The sequence below is a fragment of the Myotis brandtii genome, unplaced genomic scaffold, assembly GCF_000412655.1.
Source record: "Myotis brandtii unplaced genomic scaffold, ASM41265v1 scaffold208, whole genome shotgun sequence".
Lineage (NCBI taxonomy): Eukaryota > Metazoa > Chordata > Mammalia > Chiroptera > Vespertilionidae > Myotis > Myotis brandtii.
The window spans coordinates 5,647,976-5,675,431 of record NW_005357764.1 but is presented as its reverse complement, the minus strand read 5'-3'; the positions used below and the strand labels follow the sequence as shown (position 1 = coordinate 5,675,431).

The window sequence follows — 27,456 nt, the reverse complement described above, 5'->3', positions numbered from 1 at the left end:
AGAAGTGGGAGGTTTGGCTGCGCAGGAATCAGCGCCATTAGCTGCCCATGAAGGGCTACCTCCTGCCTCCTCTCTGAGTCTCCAGGCAGATATTTCTAGCACCTGCTCCCAAGAGCTGGCTGTGAATGTGCCCTCTGGCTCCGTACTTATTCCAAAGCACACGCTAAGTAAGAGAACCGTGTTCCTCCTGCGGGGCTGCTGCAGGGTCCCCTCTGTGGCCAGAGACAAACTCTTGATGCTCCGGAATGTCTTATAAATAGGTTGTGGGGTTTTTTCTGGGTAGAGAAGTGGCCCTATCTGAGGCAGTCACATTTCATTTTTATACCAAAATTCACAGCTTCTATCAAGGGTAATATAAATGTATTGAAATCCTTGACAAAGAGATAAAAACAAGAGAGGAGCCAGGGAAGTTCTTTGGGTGAAGTTAGCCTGCAAATCATCCCTAAATGAGAGTTAGCCTGAACTCAAAGCATCTTCCTACGGCAGGAAGAATTGTTGCTTAATAAACACAAGCTGTTTGCATGCAGGGAGCCCTCGCCATCACACACACGATCTCAGCGTATCCCGATGATGACCATGCGAAGTAAGGCGGGGGCACCCCCACTTTACAGAGAGGGACACAGGGCCTCCTGCCGACATCAGCTGGGACTAGACTTGAACTGTCCCGATTGCCGGCACCAGGCTCTTGTCACTGCGTTGTCACGTAAGAGACAGTAGACAGTGTCCCTGAGTGGTGTCTGGAAAGAGCCACCTCGAGGTGCAGAGAAAGCAGTGGAGGTCTGGGTAGCAGAGGTGGTTCTCTTGCTGGCCAGGCAGAGGGGTGGGAATTCGCAGGTGAGCTGCTCTAAGCCTTACACGAAGCATGCTTTTCATTGACACGTGATGGTTCTCATCAGCGTAGAACAGAGTTCCCCTCACATATAAGCTAGTGGGCATCTTCTACTCTGCCTTTCTTGGTTAGTGAAGAAAACAAGAATTTTAATTATTTCTAGTTCTTTTTCTTTTTTTTTTAAATGCTCAACTTGTGCAAGTGGAAATGGCCTTTCTTCCAGTGTTGTCTTCAAAGTTCTATGCAAGGAGGCCTGGGAGAGAAACATCCTTCTCAGAAAGCAGTCTTCTTCCTACAGTTCAAGCTTCTGCAGAGAGGGGGCTCAGAGTGCGTGAGACACCACTTCTGCTGCTGACTTTCATTCATTCAAGGGTCCGTGCCTGGGAGATAAAGAAATTGCCCAGGTTGCTATGCAGCAGAGAAGGTGCCACACCCAGGGGACAGAGGAACTGCATGGACCTACAAGGTTCATCTGGGAGAGGGTGGACAGGGAGTTAGGGACAGCAGAGTTTGGTTAGTGGACACTGAAGCAGCCATGTGGCTGGAGAGCGATGGATGCTGGGAATTTGGAATGAGGATAAGGGAGGTGAGGGGCCAAAGGGAAATAGTGGGAGTGGACATTCTTGCCGGAGGCCTCCAGGCTACAGGGAGGAGCTGGAGGAGGTGGAAACTGCAGCCAGCGCCTCTAGTTCAGATGGTTTGGGACACTCGCCTGGGAGAGGGCTAAGGAGGCGTCCTGTGGGCTGTGTGGCAGGATCGACAGCAGGAAAGGGTTTCATCTTCTGCTGACCCCCTGCCTGCCTCTGCCCAGAGGCTCCCACCTGCCCTGGAGCCTCCTGGCCTCCCACCACCATGCCCCGCATGCACCTTGCTGAACCATAAAACCTGGCAGTGAGAAGCTCTGGGAGGAAGTGGCACCACAAGGGAAAGGCTGGCTGGTGAACTGGCCTTCGCCTGTAGGCTAAGTAATGAGGCCTGTCCGGGGCCGGGGTCAGCGGGGTCTGGTCCATGATGAGGACGACTGGCCCATCCATTGGTGACTCGGATGGTCTTAGAAGGTCTGGCTTTAGGAGCGAGTCCAGTCATAGCCCCGGCCAGCATATACCAGCCTTTTCCTTGATAGCTGGGCGTATAGATCTGTGTTCCCACTCGGACTAAGGGTGAGCTGCAAGGCTCTACTCCGGGCAGCCAGCTGGTTGCCTGGCAGGAAGTGATGGGCACCAATGGGCAAAGTGGGGTCAGCCTGTGTTAGCCCCTGCAGGGTTCTCTGGAAGCCGGCCATTCCTGTGGCTTCCTCAGGGCCTGTGACAATCAGGGCTGAATCAGACTGACCCCTGCGCAGCCCCCACCCTGGCTGGCAAAGTTTCCTGGGAGCCTGGCCATGGCTAAGGGTCTCCCGCGCTGTCCTCAGCGGCATGCCGTCAGTGTTGCTCCGCAGCCCGAGCCGGAGCAGTGCCAGCCAGAAGCCTGGATCTGAGTTTGCGTCTCTTGGCATTGCAGTTTGGCTCCCTTGTTCTTTTTCAAACAAACAACTCGCGTGGCATTTTTTTCCCTTCATCGATTAGCATTCATTTTTAGTGAAACAGGGACTGCGTGTGCAGGCAGACTGGCTGGCTGTGGTCCTGCTCATCTTTCTCAGATGTCTTCCCTTTCCACCTGGAGTCAGCTGCCTCCTCTCCCTTCCTCCCTTCTTCCCTCCCTCCCCGCCCCTCCCTCTCTCCCTTGCTCTCCAGACCCATTATCCCCAGGAGCTGGGATCCAGGTCTCTCTGCCTGTGCTCAGGGCTTGTTGCTGTAGGGGTGCCCTCCTAGGTGCCGAGGACAGGAGTTTGCAGCTCCCCCATCCTCCTTGCATTAGGCTGCTGTCCAAGGAGCAGAACTTGCCCTCCTCAGGGTGGGTCAATTCTGGATCACTCCCTGCATGTAGAGACTATGTCTGGCTTGTCACCCTTACAAATCCAGGCACTTGCTGAATGAATGAACAAAGAAAATGTTCTTTCTAGCTGAGTGGCTTAGCACCTGTGGTGAGTCCTTCCACAGCAGTGCTTGGAGGCTCAGGAGTGGTTAGGATCAGAACGAAAACCTAGGTCCTGCTGGGTGGCTCGGTTGGTTGGAGCATCGTCCTGTACACCAAAAGGCTTGGGTTTGATTATTGCTCAGGGCACGTACCTAGGTTGCAGGTTCAATCTCCAATCAGGGTGCCTTTGGGAGGCAACTGATCAATACTTCTCTCTCTCTCTCTTCCTCTCTCTCTAAAAATCAATAAAAATGTATCCGTGGGTGAGGATTAAAAAAAAAAAAAAAAATTTTCCCGGGGGGAGGATTAAAAAAAAAAAAAAAAATTTTCCCGGGGGGAGGATTAAAAAAAAAAAAAAAAATTTTCCCGGGGGGAGGATTAAAAAAAAAAAAAAAAATTTTCCCGGGGGGAGGATTAAAAAAAAAAAAAAAAATTTTCCCGGGGGGAGGATTAAAAAAAAAAAAAAAAATTTTCCCGGGGGGAGGATTAAAAAAAAAAAAAAAAATTTTCCCGGGGGGAGGATTAAAAAAAAAAAAAAAAATTTTCCCGGGGGGAGGATTAAAAAAAAAAAAAAAAATTTTCCCGGGGGGAGGATTAAAAAAAAAAAAAAAAATTTTCCCGGGGGGAGGATTAAAAAAAAAAAAAAAAATTTTCCCGGGGGGAGGATTAAAAAAAAAAAAAAAAATTTTCCCGGGGGGAGGATTAAAAAAAAAAAAAAAAATTTTCCCGGGGGGAGGATTAAAAAAAAAAAAAAAAATTTTCCCGGGGGGAGGATTAAAAAAAAAAAAAAAAATTTTCCCGGGGGGAGGATTAAAAAAAAAAAAAAAAATTTTCCCGGGGGGAGGATTAAAAAAAAAAAAAAAAATTTTCCCGGGGGGAGGATTAAAAAAAAAAAAAAAAATTTTCCCGGGGGGAGGATTAAAAAAAAAAAAAGAAAAGATAGAAAACTGACAACCCAAACCCCAAGCAGGGATTAAACATCCCAAGGCCCAAATACCTGGGCCGCATGCTTGCTGCTTGTGCAGGCACCAGACATAGGCCTGCTCTCAGAATGAGCTCGGCAAACATTGCGGTCCCCAGCCGCTGCCGGGCTGGCTCGTTAAGCTTATTAGGCGATGGCCACTGTGCCCTGCAGCCTGGACTGCGGGCGCAGCTGGGATTGCCGGGACTGCGTCCGTGTCACGGGCTGGCTCGTCTTCTCCCTCCCCCCAGGTCTCAACGTGATGTGCACGGCCTGCTGCTCGGTCAGGGGCTGCTCGTTTCCTGAACAGGTAAACCTTCGGGAGAGAAATCTCATTTAGTATATGTGCTGCCGAAGCGAACAAAGGAAGTAAACATCAAGTTTTTCTTCCTGGGAAAACAGAGGCTCATCATCTAACGAAGCATTTCTTCAGGGTCATGTGGAAGGTCATCTGAGACCAGAGGCTTAAGGATCAGATGTGAGATTCTAAGAGAGGCATCACTGGAGAAAATGTAGCAGAAAAGACTAGGACAGAGGAGACGCTGGCCCCCAGCACTCACACACACAGGCCCTCTCATCTGCTATCCAGGAGCTGCAGCTACTGGTAGGCATGGACTTAACTTGACCCAAGCCAGGCATTATCAGGGCAAGGAGGTGGCTCAGGTCAAATCAGAGAATGCCTCCCAAAGCAAACCTTGGTGAATTTGAAAGCTCTTTGCTTGTCCAGCCGTCACTTGGAGCAATGTTCTGGCCGTTGGTGCAGTAAGATGGCTGTTCGAGCACTGTGGTGGCATTTAGCTTTTCAGTCTCAATGAGAAACTGAAATAGTAGTAATGGCAAATGTGGGTGGGGCAAAGGTAGGTTTACAGTTGTTTGTATAGAAAATAATACAATAGTTGATAAATAATTATACAAGAATAAACTCTGTTTCGAATATTCACAACTGTAAACCTACTTTTGCCCCACCTGTATTTATACAGGGCTTACTCTGCACCAGGTTCAGATCGGAGACAATGAGGTCGATATTAAAATTCCCATTTTACAGATGAGGAAACAGGCTTACAGAGTTGAAGTCATTTGCCCAAGATCCTGGGGCCAGTAGATGACAGAGCTCAGCTTCAAACCCAGGCATCGAGCTCCAGCATCTGGGTCCCCCACACTGCCTGCTCTGTGCCAGGGCGGGTGTGGTCAGCGGTGCCAGCATTCCATCAGATGCGCACCAGCTTTTTCTCGCGTATGTGTCAAACGCTTTGATAAACATTGTCTCATTTGATCCTCACGGAGAAGGAGGAATGAGTGTCACCTTCTTTGTTCAAAATAGTTTTTGAGTCTTGTATGTAGTTTGTTTTGTTTAAGGAGGTGAAAGGCATAGTAGCTACACCTGTATGCATTTCCCAAAGACCACAGAAAGAACTCGGCACACAGGTAGTGTTTCATTTTTTTGCAGGCATCTGAGTCTGTTTATTTTTTTGAAAATGGTGTATTAACTTTAATAACAAAAGAGTCACTAGGTGGTCACATCCTCTCCTGGTCATTCATACCCTCCACCCCTCCAATCCTCAGTGTTGGTTTTACAAAGGAGTCAAAAGCAGCCCTTGGGGACCATTATCCCTCAAACAGGGATTAGGACTCAAAAAGAGACACAAAACTCAGCTCTTCTTTCATTTAAAAAATAGAGTGGAGAAACTTTTAGGTTAAAAAAACACACACGCATAAAATATTCTCATAGCTGCCTCGGGAGTAGACCTTAATCCTTCTACCTGGAGAGATGCCTTCATATCTGCAGGAGGCCACGGACTAAAGCCAAACTGAGCCCATTCCTCCTTCTCTCTCCGGCTCTTGGGTGGCTTTTCTTAGGCCTTCCAGGCAATTTTGAGTGGCTCCATGTCTGTGACTGTGGTGATGACCCGGGGACTAGAACAGGATGTGCTGTCTGTCTCAGGACCTGCTGCCGTGCCCTCTTGGACTCCAGCTCTGATGCTTCTCTCAGTGAGGGGGAGGGGGGGCACAAGGTGGGGGGGGGGTCCTCCTTCTCCTACAGCACAGTGTGGGAGAACAACGGGGCTGGCCCAAGTCTCAGTAGCTTCTCTGGTGGTGGTCAGGTAATGGTACCCTCTCCAATTTCTCCTCCTCCTCTTCACTGGATTCCACATCGTTTCTGTGGCCGGGCCAGAATGATATCAGACTCTCTCACCGTGAGTAGTTCATCAATGAACTCATCTACGTGCATCAGTTCAAACTTCCCATTTTGGTTGTGGCTCTTAATTCTTCTATCGTCGTTGTGCAGAGGCTCCAAGTACTTGTAGTGGCTCCAATCAATTGCAGTGCCTGTTGGCCTCATGTAAAGTGCTCCCAACATGTGGATATACTTGAAGTCTTCATTTTTTATAAACTCAACAATGAGCTCCTTCTCCAGTGGAATCTGAAGCATCCTCAAGGTCAAACACAGAAAGGGAGCTGGCTTTATGTTGCCACCGTAGACACCTCCCACAAACCTGAACTCCATGGCTTCATTGACTACAAGTTCAGCCGTGAGCCCAAAGCCGTCCTCTTTCCAGTACTTGGGCTCCTAGATTCGCGCCCGAAGGATCTCGTCCACCAGATATCAAGGGTGGGTGCCGTGGATGCTGTGAGCATCCCGGACCCTGCGGTTTGTCATTTTAGAACGCCTTCAGTTCTATTTCTGTCAGGTCCTTTAGTGTGTCATGTCCAGGTTAAAAAAATAAGTAAAAAGCTCAGTGAGAAAAGGAGAAAGGTGGGGAAGTCTCGTTTACATAGCTCAGGCGCCCATCTTGAACTTGAAAATGTTGCACGGGTTCCTTACAGAGACCGTGTCGCGATGCTGCTGGAATCCTGATTCTGTTTAACTCAATGGCTGGTGTTTTTCCCTCTGGTGAAACCAGTCCACTAGAAGCCTGTGGGTGCAGGGGGCAAGCCATGGCAGCTGGAGGTTACCCAGCTCAAGCAGTGTCTCCTTACCCACCTCCCACATAGAGCCATGACCATGAGCTTGTGACCAGCTCTTAAGGCCTTTTATCTGAAGGTCTCAGGGGAGGGTCTCAATAGAACATTCATCAACTTTCCAGGTGTGTCTCCTCAGGGTTGTGGCCTCTGCTGATTGGCTGGCGTCAGGGCAGGGCTCATTAGTCATCGTCGCCGGTCCTGACGTCAGCCATGGCATTGTCCTGCCTGGTCTTGCTGCTTTCTGGGCCTGCAGCTGAAACACAACTGAGGCCTAGATGTTATCTCTACTTTGACCAAAACTTTGTCTGTGTGGTCAGTAGACTTGAGGCTTTGTTCCTATGATTATTGATGCAGGAGTATTTCATTTTCTAAAACATCTTTATTGAGATAAATTTACATACCATAAAACTCATCCGTGTTTACTGTACAATTCAATGGTTTTATTATATTTACATAACTGTGCAACTATCACTACAATCTAATTTAGAAGGTTTCCATCACCCCCAAAAGAAACCTCATGCCCAGTTGTAGGTACTAATCCACTTTCTGTCTATAGATCTGCCTCTTCTAGACATTTCATATAAATGGACTAAAAATAAATGTATGGCCTAGAGGGTCTGGCTTCTTTCACTGAGCAGACATTCTTACAGTTCTTCTGTGTATCAGAACTTCATTCCTTTTCATTGCTGAATCCTATAGCATCCTATGTTCCACATTTTGTTCAACCATCCACCAGTTGAGGAAGATCTGGGTAGTTTCCATTTATTGGCTATAGTATCATTGTCTTTGGATGGAAAAAAAGTGGGTCTCAGAGATGTCTTGTACCTGTTACAGTTAAGTCATCACTGGAGTCAGGCTAGACTCAGGCTGCTGACTCCCAGTTCATTCATTGACCCAAGAAAACACTTATTTTGCTCCTTCTGTGTGCCTGGCACTGGTCTGAACCATGGCAGCCTGCAGTGAGCAAGACACAGAAGGCCCCTGTCCATGGGACCATCATTGCAGTGGAGGGAGACAATTAGCAAGCGAACAAACCTAAAAGTGTTAGGGACTGGTAAGTGTGCTATGAAGGAAATAACACGAGACAATATAAGATCATGTAGCAAGGAGTTCAAAATTTTTTCAGCATTTCTATTTTATTTAAACTTTTCTAGATGCTTTCCCCAGCATTTGACATTTTTGTTTTACTTAAAGAATTACCCAAATAATTTCACTTCACATGGAAAATGTTCAAAGATTTGAGACAGAAGGAATGTCTTTTATCTGTATACTTTCAAGACACACCCATGGGCTGCCTTGTGGGTGGGATGTGGCTGGTCTCCACATTGTGTGTACGTCCCTCCCCTATCCCTTCAAACCCCCCCCCCACCACCACCACCAACTCCACCTGAGAAGGCAGTGTCCTTTCCATTCCACAATTGAGGGCAGCTCAGTGGCCTCGGGAGCCTCCAGCTGAAACTGCATTACTGTGTGCCAGCCGATTACCCCAGTTATCTGGCCATGTAAAAAGCCACAGTTTCACTCTTCATGAAAAATTAAAATCTTGTCCTGATCTGATGGAAGGAAACGGAGGAGGCAACGTGGGTGAACTCAGCCATTGTTGATCAGGCAGATGATAAACTACTCATTTTCTTGACTCAGGGGATCAATGGAGAACCTTAAAGAGAAAATCATGGAAGAAATTAAGATTAAATTTGCAGGCCTCTAATATTGGGAATGCATTCTAAAATTGCAACAAAATAAGGCTCTCTCCTGAAAATGCATTATTTACCCCCTGCCTATTACCGCAGTTACAGATGCTCACTCCTGTGGTTCAAACCCGAGTCGCTGATAGAAGCAGACCAGAGACAGGCAACTTGTATCTCACCAGGAAACTTAGAATTTCAGATGAGCAGTCATGGTATTTTTAGACTGGTTGTGTGTACAGTCACCTCATAAATCGTGAGGATGAAGGTAGCTGTGTGAATCTAAGTCCATTTGGGGCCACAGCATACATTTCAAGAGAGGGGGAAAAAATCATGGAATTGGTTATATGGTTAATTCCCACCTATTTTTCATCAGTAAAATCTTGGAGGAACATCGAAAGTGGCTTGGGGTTCAAGGGGCCTCGAATGGAAGAACATAATTTGCTCCCTAATGAAACCCGCTCCTACAATCATACTCACCAGCGTGAGACTGGGAAAGAGAAAATTGTCCCACTGGTGTTAATGGATTGGCATCTGCCTCAGATGCCATCGCTGATGAAGTCACATAAGCCAGACAATGGAAACTTTTCAGTAATTGAAGCACAAAGTAATATGAAATGTCTGCAATGATGAGAGGTGTGCTTTAGTACCCGCCAACGGAGTTATCACTTATCTGGGCAAATTTCTCTCTGAATTCTCTGGGAAAGTGGCACTTTTCAGGAAAGAAAGAAAAAGGATCTTGCAGCGTTTTGAAGATAAAGTTTAAAGAAGATGCTTTCAGTAACATTGTCGCCGGAGCCAATTAAAATGCAGCCGGTTGTTCTCTCAGAGAAGAGAAGCAGACAAAACATTAAGGGGTCAAGTCTGCCACCCTGTACCTTCCTGAAGAGAGAAATACGGGGAACTGGGTAAAAGCAGGAACCCCACAAAGCAGTTTGATTCCCAGCTCTGGTGCCAACCGGTTCTGTGGCCCAGGACAAGCCACATATGTTCTCCAGCCTCAGTTTCCTCGTCTGCAAGGTGGGGACTTACAAGCCCCGTCTCCACGGGTTTGCTAGGAGGATTCAATGAGACGTATGAAAACCACCGAGCAGAGTAGTCAGCATGAGGTAGATGCCCCACGGAGTGGCAATCTAGTGGGTAGGCAGGGAAGGAGTGGAATTTGTTAGAATAGCCGGGAGAATCAGAGAGAAAAATGGTGGAGCTGCTTATTGGTCATTTGTGAGAAATTTGACGCCCTCTCCTGAGAAATCAGAGCAATATTTTTATAAGCCACTTAAGCTATAGCAGATTTAAGGAATGTCTGTAACTCCCCCCTCCCCTTTCCTTCTTTCCTCCCTTCCTCCCAGCCTCCCTCCCTGATGTTAAGATTTAAAAAAAATATATATTGTGGAATTGTTACATGATTTATTCTCACGGACAATTAGTGAGTCATTTGAACAGTTATTTTAAACAGACTGAAACATAGTGGGTAAACATTTGCATATCAATGGCATTCGTCTGTTGGCTCCTTGAGCAGAGCGGTGATGGCAGAACATGCAAAAAATCTTCACTAACACAAATGGTTTACTAAGCACCCACTGTGCCAGGCTCAGCCCCAGGTGTGAAGACACTTTGCCAAAGAGGCCAAGGTCCTGGTTATAACCTTCAGGTGGGCCAATTGGGTTTATGCTGATCCACCTGAAGGATCCCAGGACCCCAGCCCCAGGCACTGAGTGTATCTGACCCAGACTTCGCTTGGTTCCTGACCTCATCCAGCCATTTCCTGGGGTTCACACTGTGGCGTGAGAAGGAACTTACAAACCAGTCTTCCAATTCTAGTTATAATGTATGTGTATACATCGAAAGATCACTCAGTGGGTCCCACAGACATGGGGTCAGGGAGGTCCATTCTCCACAGAAAGGACAACCTCTGGCTCCTGAATAGAGAAACTGTGACGGGGGAGGGAAGGGGACTCGGAAACGTTGGTGGGACAGAGACCTCTCTCGCCTCAGAAATTGGGCGTCGGTTGGTGAGGATGGCAGCTTTGACATCTGATGTACTGTTTTCTGTTCAGAGTAAGTGGCTGGGCTATAAAAATTTCACAGAACCATTTTCTCCGCCACCACTTCTCTCTCGCTAGCTTTCCTATCACTCATGAATATTTATGCCTTGTCTGCTTAAAATGCTTGGAGGGGGAAAAAACAAACTTTGTTCTCAATCTCAAATTATTCTGCAAGGTATAAGAGCATTGGTGTAAGATAGTAACAGTGTACTTTAGCTAAACCAAGTGCTTAGACCAATATTCATTTAGAGCCCACGTGGGCTGCATATTAACACGGAATGTAATGAGGTACACAGGAGATAAGGAAATGGAGGGGCCCTCCACAGGGTGCCGAGCGGGCGGGCGCACGGCTATCCGCTTCCTTCGTGGCTTTGTAATCGAGCTTCGCACAACTTACCTGAAGCTCAGTGACAAGGCTTCGGAAGGTCTGGGGGTTGATTCCATTTGGTTCAGACGCCCGTCAAGGCTCTTGTCTGGTTGCTGTGGCCTCGCTTTTGCCCCATGCACTTACCTTCTCCCACCTCCCTGCCGACCTCAAGCACTTTGGTTTTTGCCTCTACTCCTTGCCTTTTCTCTGCCCCTCCTTCTTCCCTGAACTCTGCCCCTGCCTCCCCCCTGCCCCCCCTGCACTGCCCAGAGCTCCATGAGGGGGATCCCACTGGCCCACACTCTTCTTGAAGTCGGATACGGAAGGCAGTTCCTCCGCTCAGAGTTTCCAAAGGGTGGGAACCGTCACAGCCCAGAGCAGAACTGGCCGGGAATGTAGATCATTCTCAGGCAGGCTTCTGAAGTGGGGGCGGGAGGGGGGGCGGGGAGCTGATTATGCAGACCACTCCAAATTCAATCTCCTGCTTTATGTTTATCGCTGGAGCCGGTGATGGAAGCACCGCCCGTTAATTCAGACTCGCCTATTACTTATTCTCTATCTAGAGGAAATAAAGAGAAACAATTACCTTGGTGTGACATTCTGCCATCTCTACCGAGCCACCTACCTGCACCTAGACTTTGCTAGCAGCAGAAAGAACGAGTTAGATGCTAAATATTTCAGAGGGAAGAGAGTAAGCAGGGCTATTGAAAATAAATTTAAAAGACCTTCATGTATTCTGGTCATATATCCCTGGCATAAAACTTCCCCGGAGATAAAATAGCTTTCTGACAGGAGGGCTGAGGGCAGGAGGGGTGGGGAGGGGAAACACTGGGAAACCCTCGCCCTCCATCTCACATGCCGTGCCTCCTTTGTGAAGGCATCTTCGAAATGATTGAAGGTGGCCTATTACCGCGGAGCCCTTTTCAATAAAGAATTTTAAATTATAAATGGCATTTTGTTGCGTGCCCTCCTCTCCCACCTGTTGGTAGTTAACTGGGAAAATCAATACAGTTGTTGTCTAAAGGGAGCAGGCACCTCCGGAAGTGAAGCCTGGAGCTTAGTTTCAGTTCTCAACGAAGACGCTCCCAACCCTCCCCGACGTATGTCTGCGAAGGCCATGGGCTGGGACCGGCCTGGCCTGGACCTGAGGCGCACAGCCCCCTTGAGGCACGCAAACATTCCCTTTCCGTCTCTGGCCCTGTGGGAGCTGAACATTGGGACGATTTGGGGCCGTGGATGACTTAGGCTGCCCTGGGGACCCAGTGCGCTGTCTTCCTCCCACGGGTGGTGGGAGTGAACACCATCAATTAAAATTACAGGACTACTTCAATGAGACAATTACCAAACTACAAAGAAATTGCTGTTTGTTTACTGCCCTTAGAGGAAGCTGCTAAGACACAGAGGAGAGACCATTTAGGAGAAATCAGGAGTGCCCCAGCCCTTTCCTGACCCTGGCATTCAGAATTGTCTCTCGTTGCCTCAACCATTCTTGGCAATTAGGTGCGCTTTCCTTATTAATGCCAGGGCAGGGAAGCAAAAAATGAAGGCCCTTCTTCGCAAATAGCTGCTTAATGTTGCAATGCCTGCCTCTAAGTCATGAACGCCAGGGAGGTTTGCCCATCCCTGAGCACGGAACGCCCTTGATGAACTGCTGAAGGGAATTATTCACACAGACAGGCAGACCCTGGCATTTGCCGCTGGCCTGTGCCCTCCCTGCTGCATGGGTGGGGCTGGGCGCGCTCCTTCGGGGGCTAGAGTGGAAGGGCCTGGCCCCCGCAGAATCTGAGTCCGCCTTCCAGGGGTGCCTTGTTCTCCAGCTGGGCCCTGCACCCCTGCTGCTTCTCCCCAAATACTTGGTCCCCTCTGCCCTGGTCCTTTCACCTCAGGCGACGTGATTGGAGCTGCTGGGCATTGGGAGGGAGGGGATGCAGGGGCCGTGGAGAGGCTGTGTGTATGTGTGTGTCCCATTCTGTAGTTACTAGTTGTCACTTGTTGTTACCTGTGCGTATGATGCCACTCTAGATGCTGCACACCCAGGTCTCCGTTTCCAGGTGTGACGTGGGTAGCACTGAAGAGGGCTAGCTCCCCTGAGCCTCCCTGGACCAAGAGTGGGAAGAAAGTTCAGCAGGAAGAGGCGAGGTGAGACCTGAAGTCTGCCTTTTTTCCTGTGGAGCACATCACACCATCCCTGCAGCGTGTTTCTCTAGAAGACGTCTCCAAGGAAGCATGTCTAGGCAGCGGCATTGGTCTGGATGCAGAGGACTGGCCCAGCTGACCTCTTGACCCCATGACCACGTGGACAGCTGTCACCTCAGGCTGCCAAAGGTGTCCTTACCCAAGCATGCCTGGTCAGTTCTGATCTCAGACCCACAGAGGCCACCGGAGGGACGCATAGCACACACCCAGGAGCACTCTGTCCAGCCCGTCAGAGCCCCGCAGACCCGGAGGTGTGGGGCTGCTTGCCTGGCAAACGGCTGAGTGGCTAATGTGCCTTGACGTATCACTGCACAAAGCACACCGCTGATCCTTTTCTCTTTTCAAATTCATGCCTCTCGCGAAGCATCCAAAAGCGATAGGAACAGAGCACTGGATCAGAACACATTGGACGGGCCAGGTTCTCTTCTCCAGAGAGGAAATAGCTGCCCCTCCTGGGAGGAAAGGTGTCTAAAGAAGCAGGTGGGGGAAGGCTTGTCAGAACTGGAACTGGATGATAAACTCTGTGGAAGTCAGAGCAGCCCTTGCTGAGAAGGCAGGACCGCAGCAGACGCTCCCCGGCCCAGCGTGGTAGTAGTGAGCCAGGCAAGGTGGGCAATGGGAGACCAGGGCCCGGGAGGGCAGGCGAGCAGGAGCCACGGGCACGATCCACAGTCTGAGGGGCCTTGGGAAAATCACTTTCCTGTTCCAGTTCTGGTTTATCCATCTCCAAAGGCTGGGGGTTGGACTCAGTGACCAAGCTCTGTCCCTGCCATGCCAGCATTTGGATGGCCTCCCATCATTGATCTGTAAGCTGATTCTAAAAGTTGAGGGCAAATAAATTGCATTTATGTTATTATGACTATAAAAGTGTCCTCTGGCAAGTCAAATTACATCCTAATATTTCACTTCATTCTCTGTGCATCCAGCATACTGACCCCTTGTTTCATGCAGTGAAGACCTTTTCCTGGCATCGATTTCGGATAGATTCTCCTTTTTCACTCTCCATTACTTGCCTTTCACATATCCCCACATTCATTCAGGTTACCTCTTTTGTCATCAGCTGTCTCTTCAGTCTGGAGTCCTCTCTCTCGGAGCCTCTGTTTCTAGACCCAATCTAGAACATCCTTTTAGGTTGTACCACTGTTTCAGGATATCCTGGCTTTTCCTTTCTTGGCTGTTTACCAATGAATGTTCTTCCAGAAATGTCTCTAAATCCCTTGCTCAGTGAGGGTAGCTCTCCCATTCTCTTCATTTCTATGTGATTTATTCTTCTAACGTCATTTTCATTGAGACTCAGGAGGAGGAAGAAATGTGTGTGCCTACCCTGTCACTTTGAACCCTCCTCTTCTGCTCAACCTGCTTGGAACATCTGCCCTTCTGGTGTTAGCACTTGGCATCTCAGGCGTCAAATGCCCAGAATAAAACTGTTCTATCCTCTCTGCCAGCCCCCAGACGTAGCTACCTCTCCTCCTGGCCATGCCCAGCTCAGGGAACAGCACTAAAATCCACCCACTTGTCAAGTGGGAAGACTGAGTCATCTGCCATCCCTCCCTTTTCCACCTCCAGCATCAAGTCCACTTGGCTCCACCTTCTGTATTTGCATCTGAAATCTGTCCACATCTCCACCTCCCACTGCCACCAACTTAGACAAGCCAGCCCCCTCTCACCTGAATGACCCTTATCCCCTTACACTGGTTTCCCTCCTGCCAGTCTTACCCCCCACAAACCATTCTCCCCATGGCAGAGTGAGCCACCTAAAAGGTAATTCCAGCTCCCCTCTCCCATCGCCCTTTCAAGTCCCCACCAGGCCCTTCTGTGTGAGCTAGCCCCTTCCTACCTCCCAAATCTCAGCGTGTCCCCACTCTCTCCTTTGCCTCTGGGCTCCAGACACTCTGGCCTCCTCCAATGACCATGCTCCCCTTCCCCCGACTCTGCACAGCACCCTCTTTCTCATTCTCGGGCACTGAGTAAAAGTCCACTCACTCCAAGTGGGTTTCGCCCCGCCATTTCTTCCTTATGCCCGTGCCTGTTCATTTCCTCCACAGCCCTTACCCCATTTGTATGCGCCTGCAAACAGCTCGGATCATGATGTGTTTACTGGTTTATTGTTGGGTTGTGCACTGGACACCCCCCTCTCCCCCCCAGAGGACAGGAATCAGACTGGCTCTCTCCTTCAGCGGGTTCTCAGCCCCTGCCTGGTGCCTGGGCAGGTGTGCCCAGCAGAGGCTCAGCATGGGTGGTCTCAGCCAGCCTTTGGTCATGGGCTGGGTGATGTCTTCTCCTGGACGGATCTCTGGCAGATTCCTGACTCCATTACATCTCTGACCACTGCAGCTCACCCTCCTCAGAACTGGAGATGCTGGCTCTCCCAGAACACAGAGGAGAACAGTCACTGGTGTGTCATTCTGCCTTTTCACAATCTGGTCCCAGCTGTCTTTCCCACCTTATCTCCCTCTGCTCTGTCTCTGGCCCTCTGCCCTCTGCCCCTACCAGCTACCCTCAGACACGTCTTCTGCCTTCACACATCTGTGCACTTGTTCAGCTTACGATGCCCTCTCTTCCATGCCTGCCTTTCACATCCTGCCCATGCGTTAGGGCCCGGATGGAATGCTACCTCCTCGGGAGGTCTCCTGAACCCCCACACCTGTATGGACTCTCTCAGCTCTTCCCTTGTGCGTCTCGTTATAACTCATAGGTCATCCTGCCGGGCACCTGCATGTTGGTTGGGAAGGTGTGCTATCCGCACTGAGCTGTAAGGTCTGAGAAAGGACGTTGGTCATGGCCGCTCCCAGCTGTCTTTCCCACCTTATCTCCCTCTGCTCTGCCTCTGGCCCTCTGCCCTCTGCCCCTACCAGCCACCCTCAGGTACGTCTTCTGCCTTCACACATCCGTGCACTTGTTCAGCTTACGATGCCCTCTCTTCCATGCCTGCCTTTCACATCCTGCCCATGATTAGGGCCCGGATGGAATGTTACCTCCTCGGGAGGTCTCCTGAACCCCCGCACCTGTATGGACTCTCTCAGCTCTTCCCTTGTGCGTCTCGTTATAACTCATAGGTCATCCTGCCGGGCACCTGCATGTTGGTTGGGAAGGTGTGCTATCCGCACTGAGCTGTAAGGTCTGAGAAAGGACGTTGGTCATGGCCGCCCTGCCCACCGGGAGCCCCTTGGTGGACATTGCACCACAGGAGCAGATGCGGGAGCTTGCCCAGTGCTGGCGCCCAAGCATCTCAGGGCTGGCACCTGGACATTAGGCCTGGGGTGTGGCCTACTGAATAGTGAACTGGTGTGCAGTGTTATGACGCTAATGTGGCTCCGCCTATAACAGGCGGGGAGTCCACAGCGCTGTGCCCTCTGCCACAGCAGGCGACTTGAGTAAGGCTCTCTGAGAAGCTTCAGGGAGCCTCAGTGAAAACTCTCCAGCGTCCTTCCCTCAGAGCTCTCCCTCGTCCTGCTTATTCACTGCCTCGGGTGAGCCAAGATGCAGCCGTCTTTCCCAGCCACCCTGGCCTGGTGGTCCCCGGGGACTGGTCCTGCTCAACAGGACAGGGTCATCTGCAATCCGTGAGAGACGCCCGGGGCAGGGACCGCCATGGCACTCGGGCAAGGCCGGCGGCGCCCTTGCTGGTGCAGAGCTAGTGTGCTGGTGTGAGCTGGTGGGAAGCATCCGTCTCTTATTTCATCCTCTCCACAGAGGAGCTGTGCAGGGCTGCGCCGTGAGCGCCTGGCACCCGCACCCCGTCTATTGCCGAGACACCTGCCTGTGACAGGACGGGCAGAATGCCCCAGAAAGGACGGACCTGGAAGGAGTCTGCAGGCCCTCCTGCGTGGTGTTGAGGCTGTTCCCTGTGAGTGCCCCATTCTGAAGGCAATTAGTCTAATTGCTTTTGTTATTTCAGAAAACAAATTAAACCACCCGAGTGTTTCAGGGCAGAAAAGCGTCCTCAGTGCAGTGTAAGAAGCATTTCAGGAGCGTTTAGTTCACAGCCAGCAGTGCCTGAGCAGCAGGCAGAAAGCAGGCTGAGGGGCGGGCACAGGAGGCCAGCACCTGGTGAGGTGAGCCGCATGCCCGTGGGGGGTGGGTTTGGGGGAAGTCTCTACTCCTGGCCGTCCTGCCTGCAAGGTCGGCGGATTCCATGTCCCCCTGCCCACCCCGCCCATCACTGACTGGGCTCAGGCTCGCCCTCTGTGGCGAGGATCAGTAGAGCAGCCACCAGCTGGGCTCCCTGTCCTCCTTGTGCCCTCCTCACGGCCACCACAGGGGCTGCCGGAAACTCAAGTAGCACAGATGGGGACCTACTTCACTTCTGAACAGCTGTGGCCTCCTGTAGGCGACCGGGCAACCCTTCGCCCGGGGAGCCAGAGGCCCAGCCTGCCTGCGTGCAGGCCTTGCAAAACCTTCTCGTTTCCTCATGCTTTTGCTCTGCGCTTCGTGCTGCTGAGCCTTTGTCCCAGTGGGGTGGGGTGCACCCCCCCCACACACACACACACATACACACACACACACACACACACACACCTCCTGTCACCCTAGACTGCTCCCTCAGCCTGCAGGCACCCTTGCCTTGTGAACCTTCCCTACCGTGGTGGGAGGAGTCAGGTACTTTCTTCTTTGTGCCCCTGGGCCTAGGGCTGATCTCACGTTCATGCTGTGTTGCGTCCATTTGTCTCTCTGGTGCCCTCACCAGACTGTGAGCAATTGAGAGAGGAGGGGCTCGCCTTGTTCGCTGTGGTCCTAGCGGGTGGCAAGGGATCTGCACTCTGAGAGAGTTCGGTACCTGCTGGCTGAGGAAATGGGTGGGTGGGCGGATGGATGGACAACAGATGGATGAGCAGCCCTGAGGATGGGTAAATGCTCTTGTCCCAAGGAATTCTTTCACTTCAACCTTCTCAAAATCAGGGACTACCCCAGGGAAGAGAGGGGTGGGATGGGGGGACCCTGGGACTCTGGGGGTCACCCGGCACCACCCTTTCCTGTGTGGGAGGCACATGTGGTGAGAACCTTGTTCAAAGAGTGTGTGAGCAGTTTGAGACAGAGGCCAAGTCCTCCTTCCTCCCACTCAGAGCCACGTGAGGCCCACAAGTTAGCCTTTCTCCCTGTTCCATCGCCCGAAAGCGTGCAAATCCAACTCGGCCTCTCCCTGAGGCGCTGGAAGCCATTGGCATAGGGTGGGGGTCAGGTCTCTTGGATGAGCTAGCCACCCCGTTGTGTCCCCATAGGAGGGCCCTGCAACACAGAAACACCCATCTTTTTAAAGTTGCCCTTGATGATGTGTTGAAAAAACAGAGGAGGGTGTAGCCGGAAGGTCTGCTCTGTTCCCAGGACCCGAGTGGCTCTCAGACCCAGGACACAGACCAGCCCCAGAGCCACTGGGAAGGCATCTTACAACAGCCTTGGGCCCCACCCAGTCCTGCGGAATCAGAATCCCTGGGTGGAGTCCAGACGGGTACTTTAAACTAGCACCCCTGGACTTGCTTATGCAAGGGAAGGGTGGCACTCATTGCCTGGGGGATTCCACAGGTGGAAGAATTTTAAATGACAGAAACCTGAATGCAGGTGCCCCCCTCCATCTGGGACGCCCCTGCCTGGCCCTTGGAAACCCACCCAGGGTCAGCAGCCTTCGCCCCTGCTCTTTGATCTGCTTCTCCTGCCTCAGCGGAAACGCATCCTGCTCCCCACATCCTCCAAACTACCTTGCGTCTTCAACCATCGCTATAATTACTTGGAAACGCTGCATCCTGGTTGGAATTTATTTTAGTCACGCTTGTCTGCATGCCAGTTTGTCAGACGCGTCATTAGGTTTTTTTCTTCCCGCCTTCAGCGGGCTGCATTGTCCGTCCATTCAGGTTCACGCAGCTGCTGTCACTTGGGCCAGCCTGTGGCCCAGGTCCCATGCCGGGCCCGGCTGGAGATGACATGCCCCTCAAGTGGCAGGGGGCACTTTCCTCCACACAGCTGGGCCAGCCCATGGCTTCCCTATGAGAGGCAGGCCAGGGGGGGTGATCTCGGGAGCCCCTTCCCTGAGCGGCGGGGGTGGGGGTAGGGGACACTGTGCTGGGTCACTTGTGCCTGGAAATTCAGGCTCTCTGCTGTGCAGGTCTGTCTCCCCGCTAAGTCCCCTACTGCCCCATATGCCTCAGCCCTCACTGTGGCTCAGTCCCTGCTGGGGCTTCGGGATGTGTGGTTCAGGACCTGCCCTTGGGGCCTGCACTCTCCATTTGGGGAAAACGCAGCGCACACGGAGTGACACTGAGTAAAACAGGACAGCGCTTTTAACATTTAAGTGGAACAGAATTGTGGCCTCAAGGAGCTCAGAGGAGATGAAGGTGGGCAGAGCCAGGTAGGAAGGGCATTGACAGGCGAGGTGGGAAGTGGAGTGGGTGCTCGGCTGGCAGTAATGATGGCAGAGGAAGGAGCGAGCATGGCCTGGGCACAGGCCAGGGGACGCCAACGTGGGGGCACCTTTCAGGGGCCGACAGTGAGAGGCCAGATGCCCTGTGGGCAAATGATCATTTCACCAGGTGGAGGAGAATGCCCAGGGGTGTGGGTTAGTGCACAGACGGTCCAAATTAAGGCAGGTCATCGAAAGGCTTGATTTAAATTTCTTGATCCATCAGCTACGCTTTGTGGGAAAACATAAAACATAAGAAAATGAGCTCTTCTTTCACATAACCATTGAGAATTTCTCCCTCAAACTTGGCAGGTGGGCTGACTTTTTCCCTGATCCTGATGCACAGGGGTCCCTCAGGGGAGGGCAGGTGGAGGGGAGGGGGAGAAGGAGGGGAAGAGGAGGAGGAGGGGAGGGGAGGAGAAGTGGAGGGGGAACTGGAGGGGAGGGGGATGTGGGCCCGGGCTGTGGGCCAGCGAAGGCTAGGCAGCAGCCCTGGTGCTTCCGCCACAGCAGTCACATGAGCTGGCCCCACAAGACGGGCCCCTCCAGTGATGCTTTGTTGTAAAACTAGTAAATGATTTTCTTTTGTGAAAGAGAGAGCCTGGGTTACAGTGCAGTTTAGGGTGTTTGGGGGTGGAGGGACTGTCTTTCTCACTATTTAACCAGAAAAACCTGCGGAGAAGAATGGTTCTGTCATTGGAGAACATAGCTACCTTAACATCGGTGATGTGGGCTGTTCCTGGGACCCTGACCCTGCGCCTGGCCTGGTAGATTCACCTCAGGCAGCAGAGGCAGGCGCTGTGCTGCGGGCTTCTGTGTGGATGCAGGAGAGGGGGCACTTCCACACCCCCATGCCAGTGTGGGGAGCAGAGAAGCCAGGGAGAGCATTCTCGAGACCCGGGGGCCGTGAGACGGTTGCCATGTGCACGTTCAGTGGCTGTCCCGGTGGGTATGATTGGAACTGAATCAGAACAAGGGATCCATGCAGACCTGGTGGAATTGTCTGGAACATGAAGGCTTGGGACTGCCCTGCAGCTAATGGGTGATGCAGGTAGAGAGGTCAGTGCTTGCCTGCCAACCTCCGCCTGCCTTTTCTGGTCTTTCTACCCTTACCTGCCTTCAGGTGCTCAGTACCTAAGTAGAATCACTGGCTGCCTGGTCCCTGTGAGGACTGTGTCTGCCTTTCTCATGCCATAGCCCCGACTTGGATGGTGGCATCTGTGCATGGCTCGGGACCAGGCCAGATGGTGTGTGAACATGGAGACCATCGTTTACTCCTCATAAGGAGGTTATGTGCTCAGCAGGACCCTTCCTGCAACCCCACAGAGGCTCAGAGCTGGCCTCATCCTGGCTGGGATGTGTGCTCATGAGAATGGGTAATTATTTTCTAATTTTAACATCCAAGGCCATTGGATCTTTTCTTTTTAAATGAGTTGGGGAGGGGTTCTCAAATGAAGAAAATGTATGAGATTCATTACCCAAACTGATCAAAGGCATAACAAATCATCTAAATGGTATGACATGCTTAGATATGAATAAGCGTAATAGTGAATAGGATTGAGCACTCGGCCCGTCTCCAGGAGCACTGGTGTGAAATACACAAACCCCCAGGTTTGTCTGGTCCATTATCGGCAGGTTTGTAACCACCGAATTTCTTTGGAAATTTAGATTGATTGATTTATTGATTGATTTTTGGTTTGAGGAAAACCAAATCTGCATTCATCTCAAGATGTTTTAAGGACATATTTGTAGCAACAAACGTTGGTGAACTAAACCTGGGAGATTACCCTGTGGAGTTGATATGTGGAGCAGGAAATTGGTCATTGCCCCAGTAATCTACTTAAAGAATTGAATTAAGTCGCCTGCAAGCACCCAAACTGCTGAGGATGTGAGAATCACCCCGTTGTTCTTGAAGAACCAGCGCTGAAGTCATCAGTCTGTGATGACAGGGAGGATGGGTGGCAGGGTCCAATATTGAGACATTGGTATTAAAACCCACACTAGTATGGCATTTCCCTCCGGATTAGACATTTTAATAGCAGAGCAGCGTTGACAGGTGAACGTATAGATGAATGGATGCTTGTGAGTAAGTGATTTGTGCAAGCAGTCCACAATTCTCGGGAGGGTTTTGTTCCCAGCAGACTGTCGTCTGTGGTGAGGCTGTTTTGTGGACTTTGGGAAACTAAAATGCAGTTTTCCACTGGCATATTCCCCAGAATGGGGGTTGATTGATAGACGAGCCTCCAAAACTTTATTCAAGCCTTAATGTGGTTAAAAATACTCCACACAGCCCTGGCCAGCGTTTCTCAGTGGTTAGAGCATCGGCCTGCTCACCGGAGGGTCACGGGTTCCATGCCTGCTCAAGGGCACATACCTGGGTTGCAGGTTTGATTCCTGGCCCATGCTGGAGGCAACCAATGGGAAAAAATATCCTCACTCCTTGCATGAGGATTTTTAAAAAAAATACTTCACACAAGTGGTTAATATCAGAGAACCCAGTGTTATGCGTAAAACAGTAACATCGAAGAGGAAATCGTGTTTTTGTGGGTTTTTTGATTGGTGTAGCTTTCAGAGCGTTGAGAGGCTGACCTCAGAGCACGTAAGGCTGGGAGGGTTTGAGTGATAGTTGAATCCAAGCCCCTATTTGCCAAATGAGGAAACGGAGTGTCAGAGGCACAGGATCTGGCCTGAGGGCACACAGCCAGCGGGTTCGACTAGAACCCAGGCCTGCCCCGACCCAGGGGCTAATGCCTGTGGCAAGTTTCCCAAGAGGCTGTCAGATACAGTTAGGGTCCTCCAGGTTGTGTCGAGCCCCATTGGATGTCTCTTATTCCCAGGTTCACTATAAAATATGTCCTGTTCCTTTTTTTAAAAATGGAGACGGGGCCTAGGACTACGATTAGACTCTTGAGAAATAGAGCCCACAGACAAAATGAAGAAAGAAGAAACGTGTTCATGTGGGAAACAACAACCAGCTGTAAGTAACCCAGCTGTGAGAAGGTTGGTCCCCGAAGGCAGGAGCAGGGCTTTGCCTCTGAGAGCCACAGAGGGCAGGCAGACCTCCCCACCAGGGGGCGCTGTCACCTCCACTCAGCCTTGTTGCAGCCCTTGTTGGAAAGAGCACTGGCATAGGACCATGTGGCCGTGATGGGAAGGGGGAGTGTCACGTGAGTCCTCAAAGGAAAGGGGAGATGGTCATCCAAAAACATAGTTTTCACTAGTCCAGGGGGTATAACCCAGAGCACATCGAGGCTAAAACAAGAAATAAAAGCCAAAGTATTTCATGTCGCTAAAGTTACTGCTGACATTCAGTCTGAACCTGGCCCACTCATGACCTCACGGTGCCCTCTGTCCCAGAGACACCTCAGACTCCAGAAACCCACGGGAGTCTTCCCTCTTCTGTATGACCCATCGCCTCAGAATAGCCACTGCCTGAGGACAAAGACTGTCTTGTTTTCTTTTTAACTCTCTTTGGTCCACTCATCAGAGTTTTGATGATATCTATTGATTGAATTTCCTCAGGTTTAAGGTAGATTTCTCAGAACAAAACAATATTTTAGAATAACAAAATTTAATAATTTAGACTTGAAATTTTAGACCATGTTTATTTTTGTTATTTCCATCCAGCTTTCCTTTGGTAATCATCAGCTTGTTCTCCATATCCATGTGTTTGTTTCTATTTTGTTTTGTTTGTTTATTTATTTATATTCTAGATTCCACATATAAATGAGATCATATGGTATATGTCTCTCTCTGACTTATGTCACGTAACATAATGCCCTCTAGATCCACTCATGTTGTCACAAGATTTTGTTCTTTTTATGGCTGAGTTATATTTCATCATAAATAAGTACCACTTCCTTATCCATTTGTCTGTTGATGGACATCTAGGTGCTTCCATAGCTTGGCTATTGTAAATAATGCTGCAATGAACACAGGGGTGCATATATCTTTTTGAATTAGTGTCTTTGTTTTCTTTGGATAAAGGAAGCACATGTTTCTTTAAAATCTAGAATTTATGATCTATTCATAATCACATTTGGTTGTCCCGTGTATTGAGCGGCTCTTGCTGTGGTATCAGTTCCACGTGCAGGTCTTGGCAAGGTGGTTACTGATACCCCAAGGAAATGGGAGAAAAACAGTGGAAACCCCTCAGTTTCCGGAAGCCTGCCGACTGAAAGGACCTCAGAAGGGTTCAGCCTCCTGCACCCCCTCGTTGGAAGTGGTTGGGGCCTGTTGGGGGACAGGGAGGTGACAATGCCATTCCCCTTAGAGCAGTGGTTCTCAACCTTCCTAATGTCTCGACCCTTTATACAGTTCCTCATGTTGTGGTGACCCCCAACCATAAAATTATTTTCGTTGCTACTTCATAACTGTAATTTTGCTACTGTTATGAATCATAATGTAAATATCTGATATGCAGGATGTATTTAGGCGACCCCTGTGAAAGGGTCGTTTGACCTCCAAAGGGGTCGCGACCCACAGGTTGAGATCCGCTGCCTTAGAGAGGCAGAGATCTGAGCTGCCTGCCCATCAGCACCCGCTCCACTTTTGACTCAAGGCATCAGAAGCTGGCTATCGAAGTTCCCCTCTGACTCTCCTGCCCGCCCCGTCTAGAATATGTGAAACCGACCTCCACATTTCATGTCCTTCCGTGTCCTTCCCAGCAGGCTGGCCAAGGCCTAAGCACACAGCAGGTTGTTCAGAAACCCTCGCTGGAACATCTAAAAAGTTGCAGGTTTCAAAGCATTGGATTCTTCCCTCCCCCTCCTCGTCGCGGCCCTCGTGACTGACCAGCAGTCGCCCTTCCGCCTCGGGCACACCCCTCAGGCCTGGTCATCCCCACTTCACAGCAGGGCACAGACTCGGAGGACACATGTCTTGCCAGATGTGGGAAGGCCAGGATTGCAACCGCAGGGCACCTCTCCGGAGTCCCATGAAGGAAAGCCCCGGCTCCCTTGTGAAATATGTGGGGTAGGACACTGCCTTGGCCCATGTCAAGACTCACTTCAAGCTGGGAGGGAGACAGGCGGGAAGGGGAGGCGCGGCGGGGCTGTCTCTACCCCAGAAGCCTGGCTAATGACATCTGTGTTTCCTCTCGAGTGTCCTGGCTGGGATTGTAAAACCCTAGGCGGACGCTTCAAGGCTTCCATTACTCAGTTCTTAAGGACGAAAATCATTCCTTTCTATTTATACATAAATAACTGTTTTCTTGAGCAGGCTCAAAGAAATGAAACACAGATTGAAATAATGTTGGAAATGTTTACCTATTTCCTCTCTGAGGACATCAGATTAGCCCTTTCTGTGGGCGGAATATGTAATCTGCGGGGAGACAATATCATCCTTTTGATCTTGCAATACATTTTTCATATCTTTGCCGCAAAAGCTGATTAGTATCGTGACATTTTTAAACAATGACTGTTCTCGGTGCGGAATGGGGAGGGAGAGCTGAGCCGAACGTATAGATAAATGGCTGCTTGTCGAAGGCCAGGCTGTGGGAATGAATTTCCCTGTGTTTCTTTTGCTCGGTGACATTGGCATTAACCCCTTCATCCCAGGACGCAGTCTTGTGCACTAATTGGAATCTGGTGCTCGGCTGTACGAATTGGCTTCTCCTCACTCTTATTCGGAGAGCCCTTGATTAATGGCCTCGTCCGCTCCTTCCAAGGTTGCAGTGCCCCCTTTCTCTTCTGGAAGTTAAAGGACCCTTGATTAAATGGCAGAAGCGGATTGAATGGGCAAATGTGTGAGGAAGGGCTTTTAGAAACTGTGCAGGGCCACGCAGACTGGAGATGCTGATGATTCCTTTGTAGATGGCGCCCATCGGCAAACGACACAGGCGGCCACTCGGCATTTGATTGGCCGGCTGCCCTGGCTCGCTAACATGGAAACTGACATTTCCAAAAGGCTCCTTCGCACAGCGCTCGCTCGCCTCCCTTCAGAGCTTTGCAGCATTTCAAAGGGAAGGCATCAGATAAAGGAGAAAGCAAATTTCAAATGTTCCGTTTCATTCTGGCTCCAGAGAATTTTGTTTGTGTGGGAGGGAGGGCCAGGATCTCTGTGGGCCGGGTGCACCCACCTCCAGGAGGCCCGTGATGTCCTGCCCAGTGGCTGAGAACGACCAACTGCCAGGCCAGGGCGCAGCAGCGGGCGGGCCGGAAGCCACCAGCAAAGGGAAGGTTAAGGCTGCCGAGCTGTTTGCAGCTCCGTGGCACGCGGCTCCTGCACCAGGCCCTCCTGCAGCAGAAATAAAATTCCCTGCAGCCACAGGGGGGGAACGGATATATCATGAATACATTTGAAATTATATTTCCTTCTCTTCGCTTTCTTTCTTTCTGCCTTTCTTCTTGTTCCTTCTTTACCTCCCCACCCTGGGAACAATGTTACAGAAAATTATAAGTTGTAAATTCCAACCCAGGGCATTTACTCTGTCCTGGCTAAGCTGCCTGTGAATGCAGTTGCCCCAGTCATATTTCAGGAGGCTGTCAGCGAGTCCACGCACCACGCAGGGATCTGAAGAGCAAACACAGGAAGTCGTCAGGGCAGAAGTGGAGCCACAGGTGGGCAGAGTGCAGAGCGGCTGGGGCAGAGGGCCCCCCCCCCTCTCTGCGAGCAGGCAGGCTGTGTGCTTGTGGTGCATCGCAACGTACAATGGGGGCTCGAGTCGCAGGCCCGGCGCACTGGGGCCTTGTTCCCTATGTGGCGCCAAAGCTGCCTGAAGGAGATCTGAGGCTTATGTAGCTTATGACTCTATTGATATTGTGCTCTGACCCCTGACAAGTCTTTCTGGGGGGAAGAAAGAGAGAGAGATTGATTCCCACTCTTGGGGCCTGACCCAGTCTCAGTGGCCAGCAAGGGTGGTCTTGTGGCTGGTGGACATAGAGCTCTTTCACGAGTCACGAGTAAAGCATTTTGGAGACCCGGCTGAGGAGGAAGTCCAGCCTTGTGTCCACCAAGCCCAGAAGAAGGGCCAGGGCCCAGAGATGTGCCACTACCCGGCATCCGCAGGGCGTCCGACGCTGCCATAGTTCAGTCCAGCCCATGCCAAAGCGGAGTGCAGCTCTCAGCCTTTGCCTTCCCACTCCTCTCCCAAGACCTTGAGTGTCATCTTCTGCTGTGGAAACTTCCTTGAGTCTGGTCTCCACCGACATAGGCCTCCCCAGGGTCTCCCTCTGCTCGCTCCCTCTTGGGGCCTCCTTCCAAGACCCTGCGCCCTTGGCCTCCCCCAGTGAAGTCTGCAGGCCCCGCCCCTTCTAAAAGGCCCAGTTCATTTGAAAAGGCAATCAACTTAGGTGAAGAAATCTAATCAGCGAGGAGCATGTGCATACATGTTTGAAAAACAAATGTCTCATCTTTTGCTGTGTTAGCAGGAGCAGCTGCAGGGTATCTGTCACCTTCAACCAGAGGTCACGGGCCCAGCGTCCTCCCTGTTCATCCCTTTGGGTTAAGCATTTCCTGCCTGTTATTTTCTTGGGAAATAAAGATACCTCTCGAGACAATATGCCTGGCACTTTCATAGGACGAGTTGATCTGTAGCAGGGAAACTGGGAAGTACAGAGGTGAGGAGCCTGGGAAGGTGAGGGAGTTAAGAGGAAGGAAGGCCCAGTGTGGTTGCTGAGGGACCCCTCACCAAAGGGAAGCCTTCATACCCCAGCTGGTGACTGGCAGGCCCTGGGGACCCTGGGGTGGTATCGTAACAACCCAAGTGCAGGTCGACAGAATTCGGAGGGCAGCCTGAACAGGGTGCGCAGCCATCTGCCCCCAGGATACCTGTGATGCCACAGCGAGAAACACCGAGTTTGGGGGCAGAGATATTCCACTTTCTTGTCCAATGGTTCCGACGTCCAGGTGGCCACCTACCGTCTGTGTAAGATTATGAACTCCAGGAGTTTCTGCTGCGAGTTCAGGTTCAGAGTTGAGTCTGTGTCACAGAGTTGGATGTGGGGGAAAGGTGGGTGTGGGAGAAAGGAAGATGTGAGGGAAGGGGGGGTGGAGGGAAAGG

General features: G+C 50.9%; 1 protein-coding gene and 1 pseudogene across 1 annotated transcript in view; one reads left to right on the top strand and one right to left on the bottom strand.

Annotated features, from left to right (window-relative positions):
* Positions 1-27,456, top strand: part of FSTL4 (follistatin-like 4) — a 328,791-nt gene that overhangs the window by 89,668 nt on the left and 211,667 nt on the right. The gene's annotated exons all lie outside the window — the stretch shown is intronic.
* Positions 5,944-6,465, bottom strand: LOC102260501 (annotated as a pseudogene).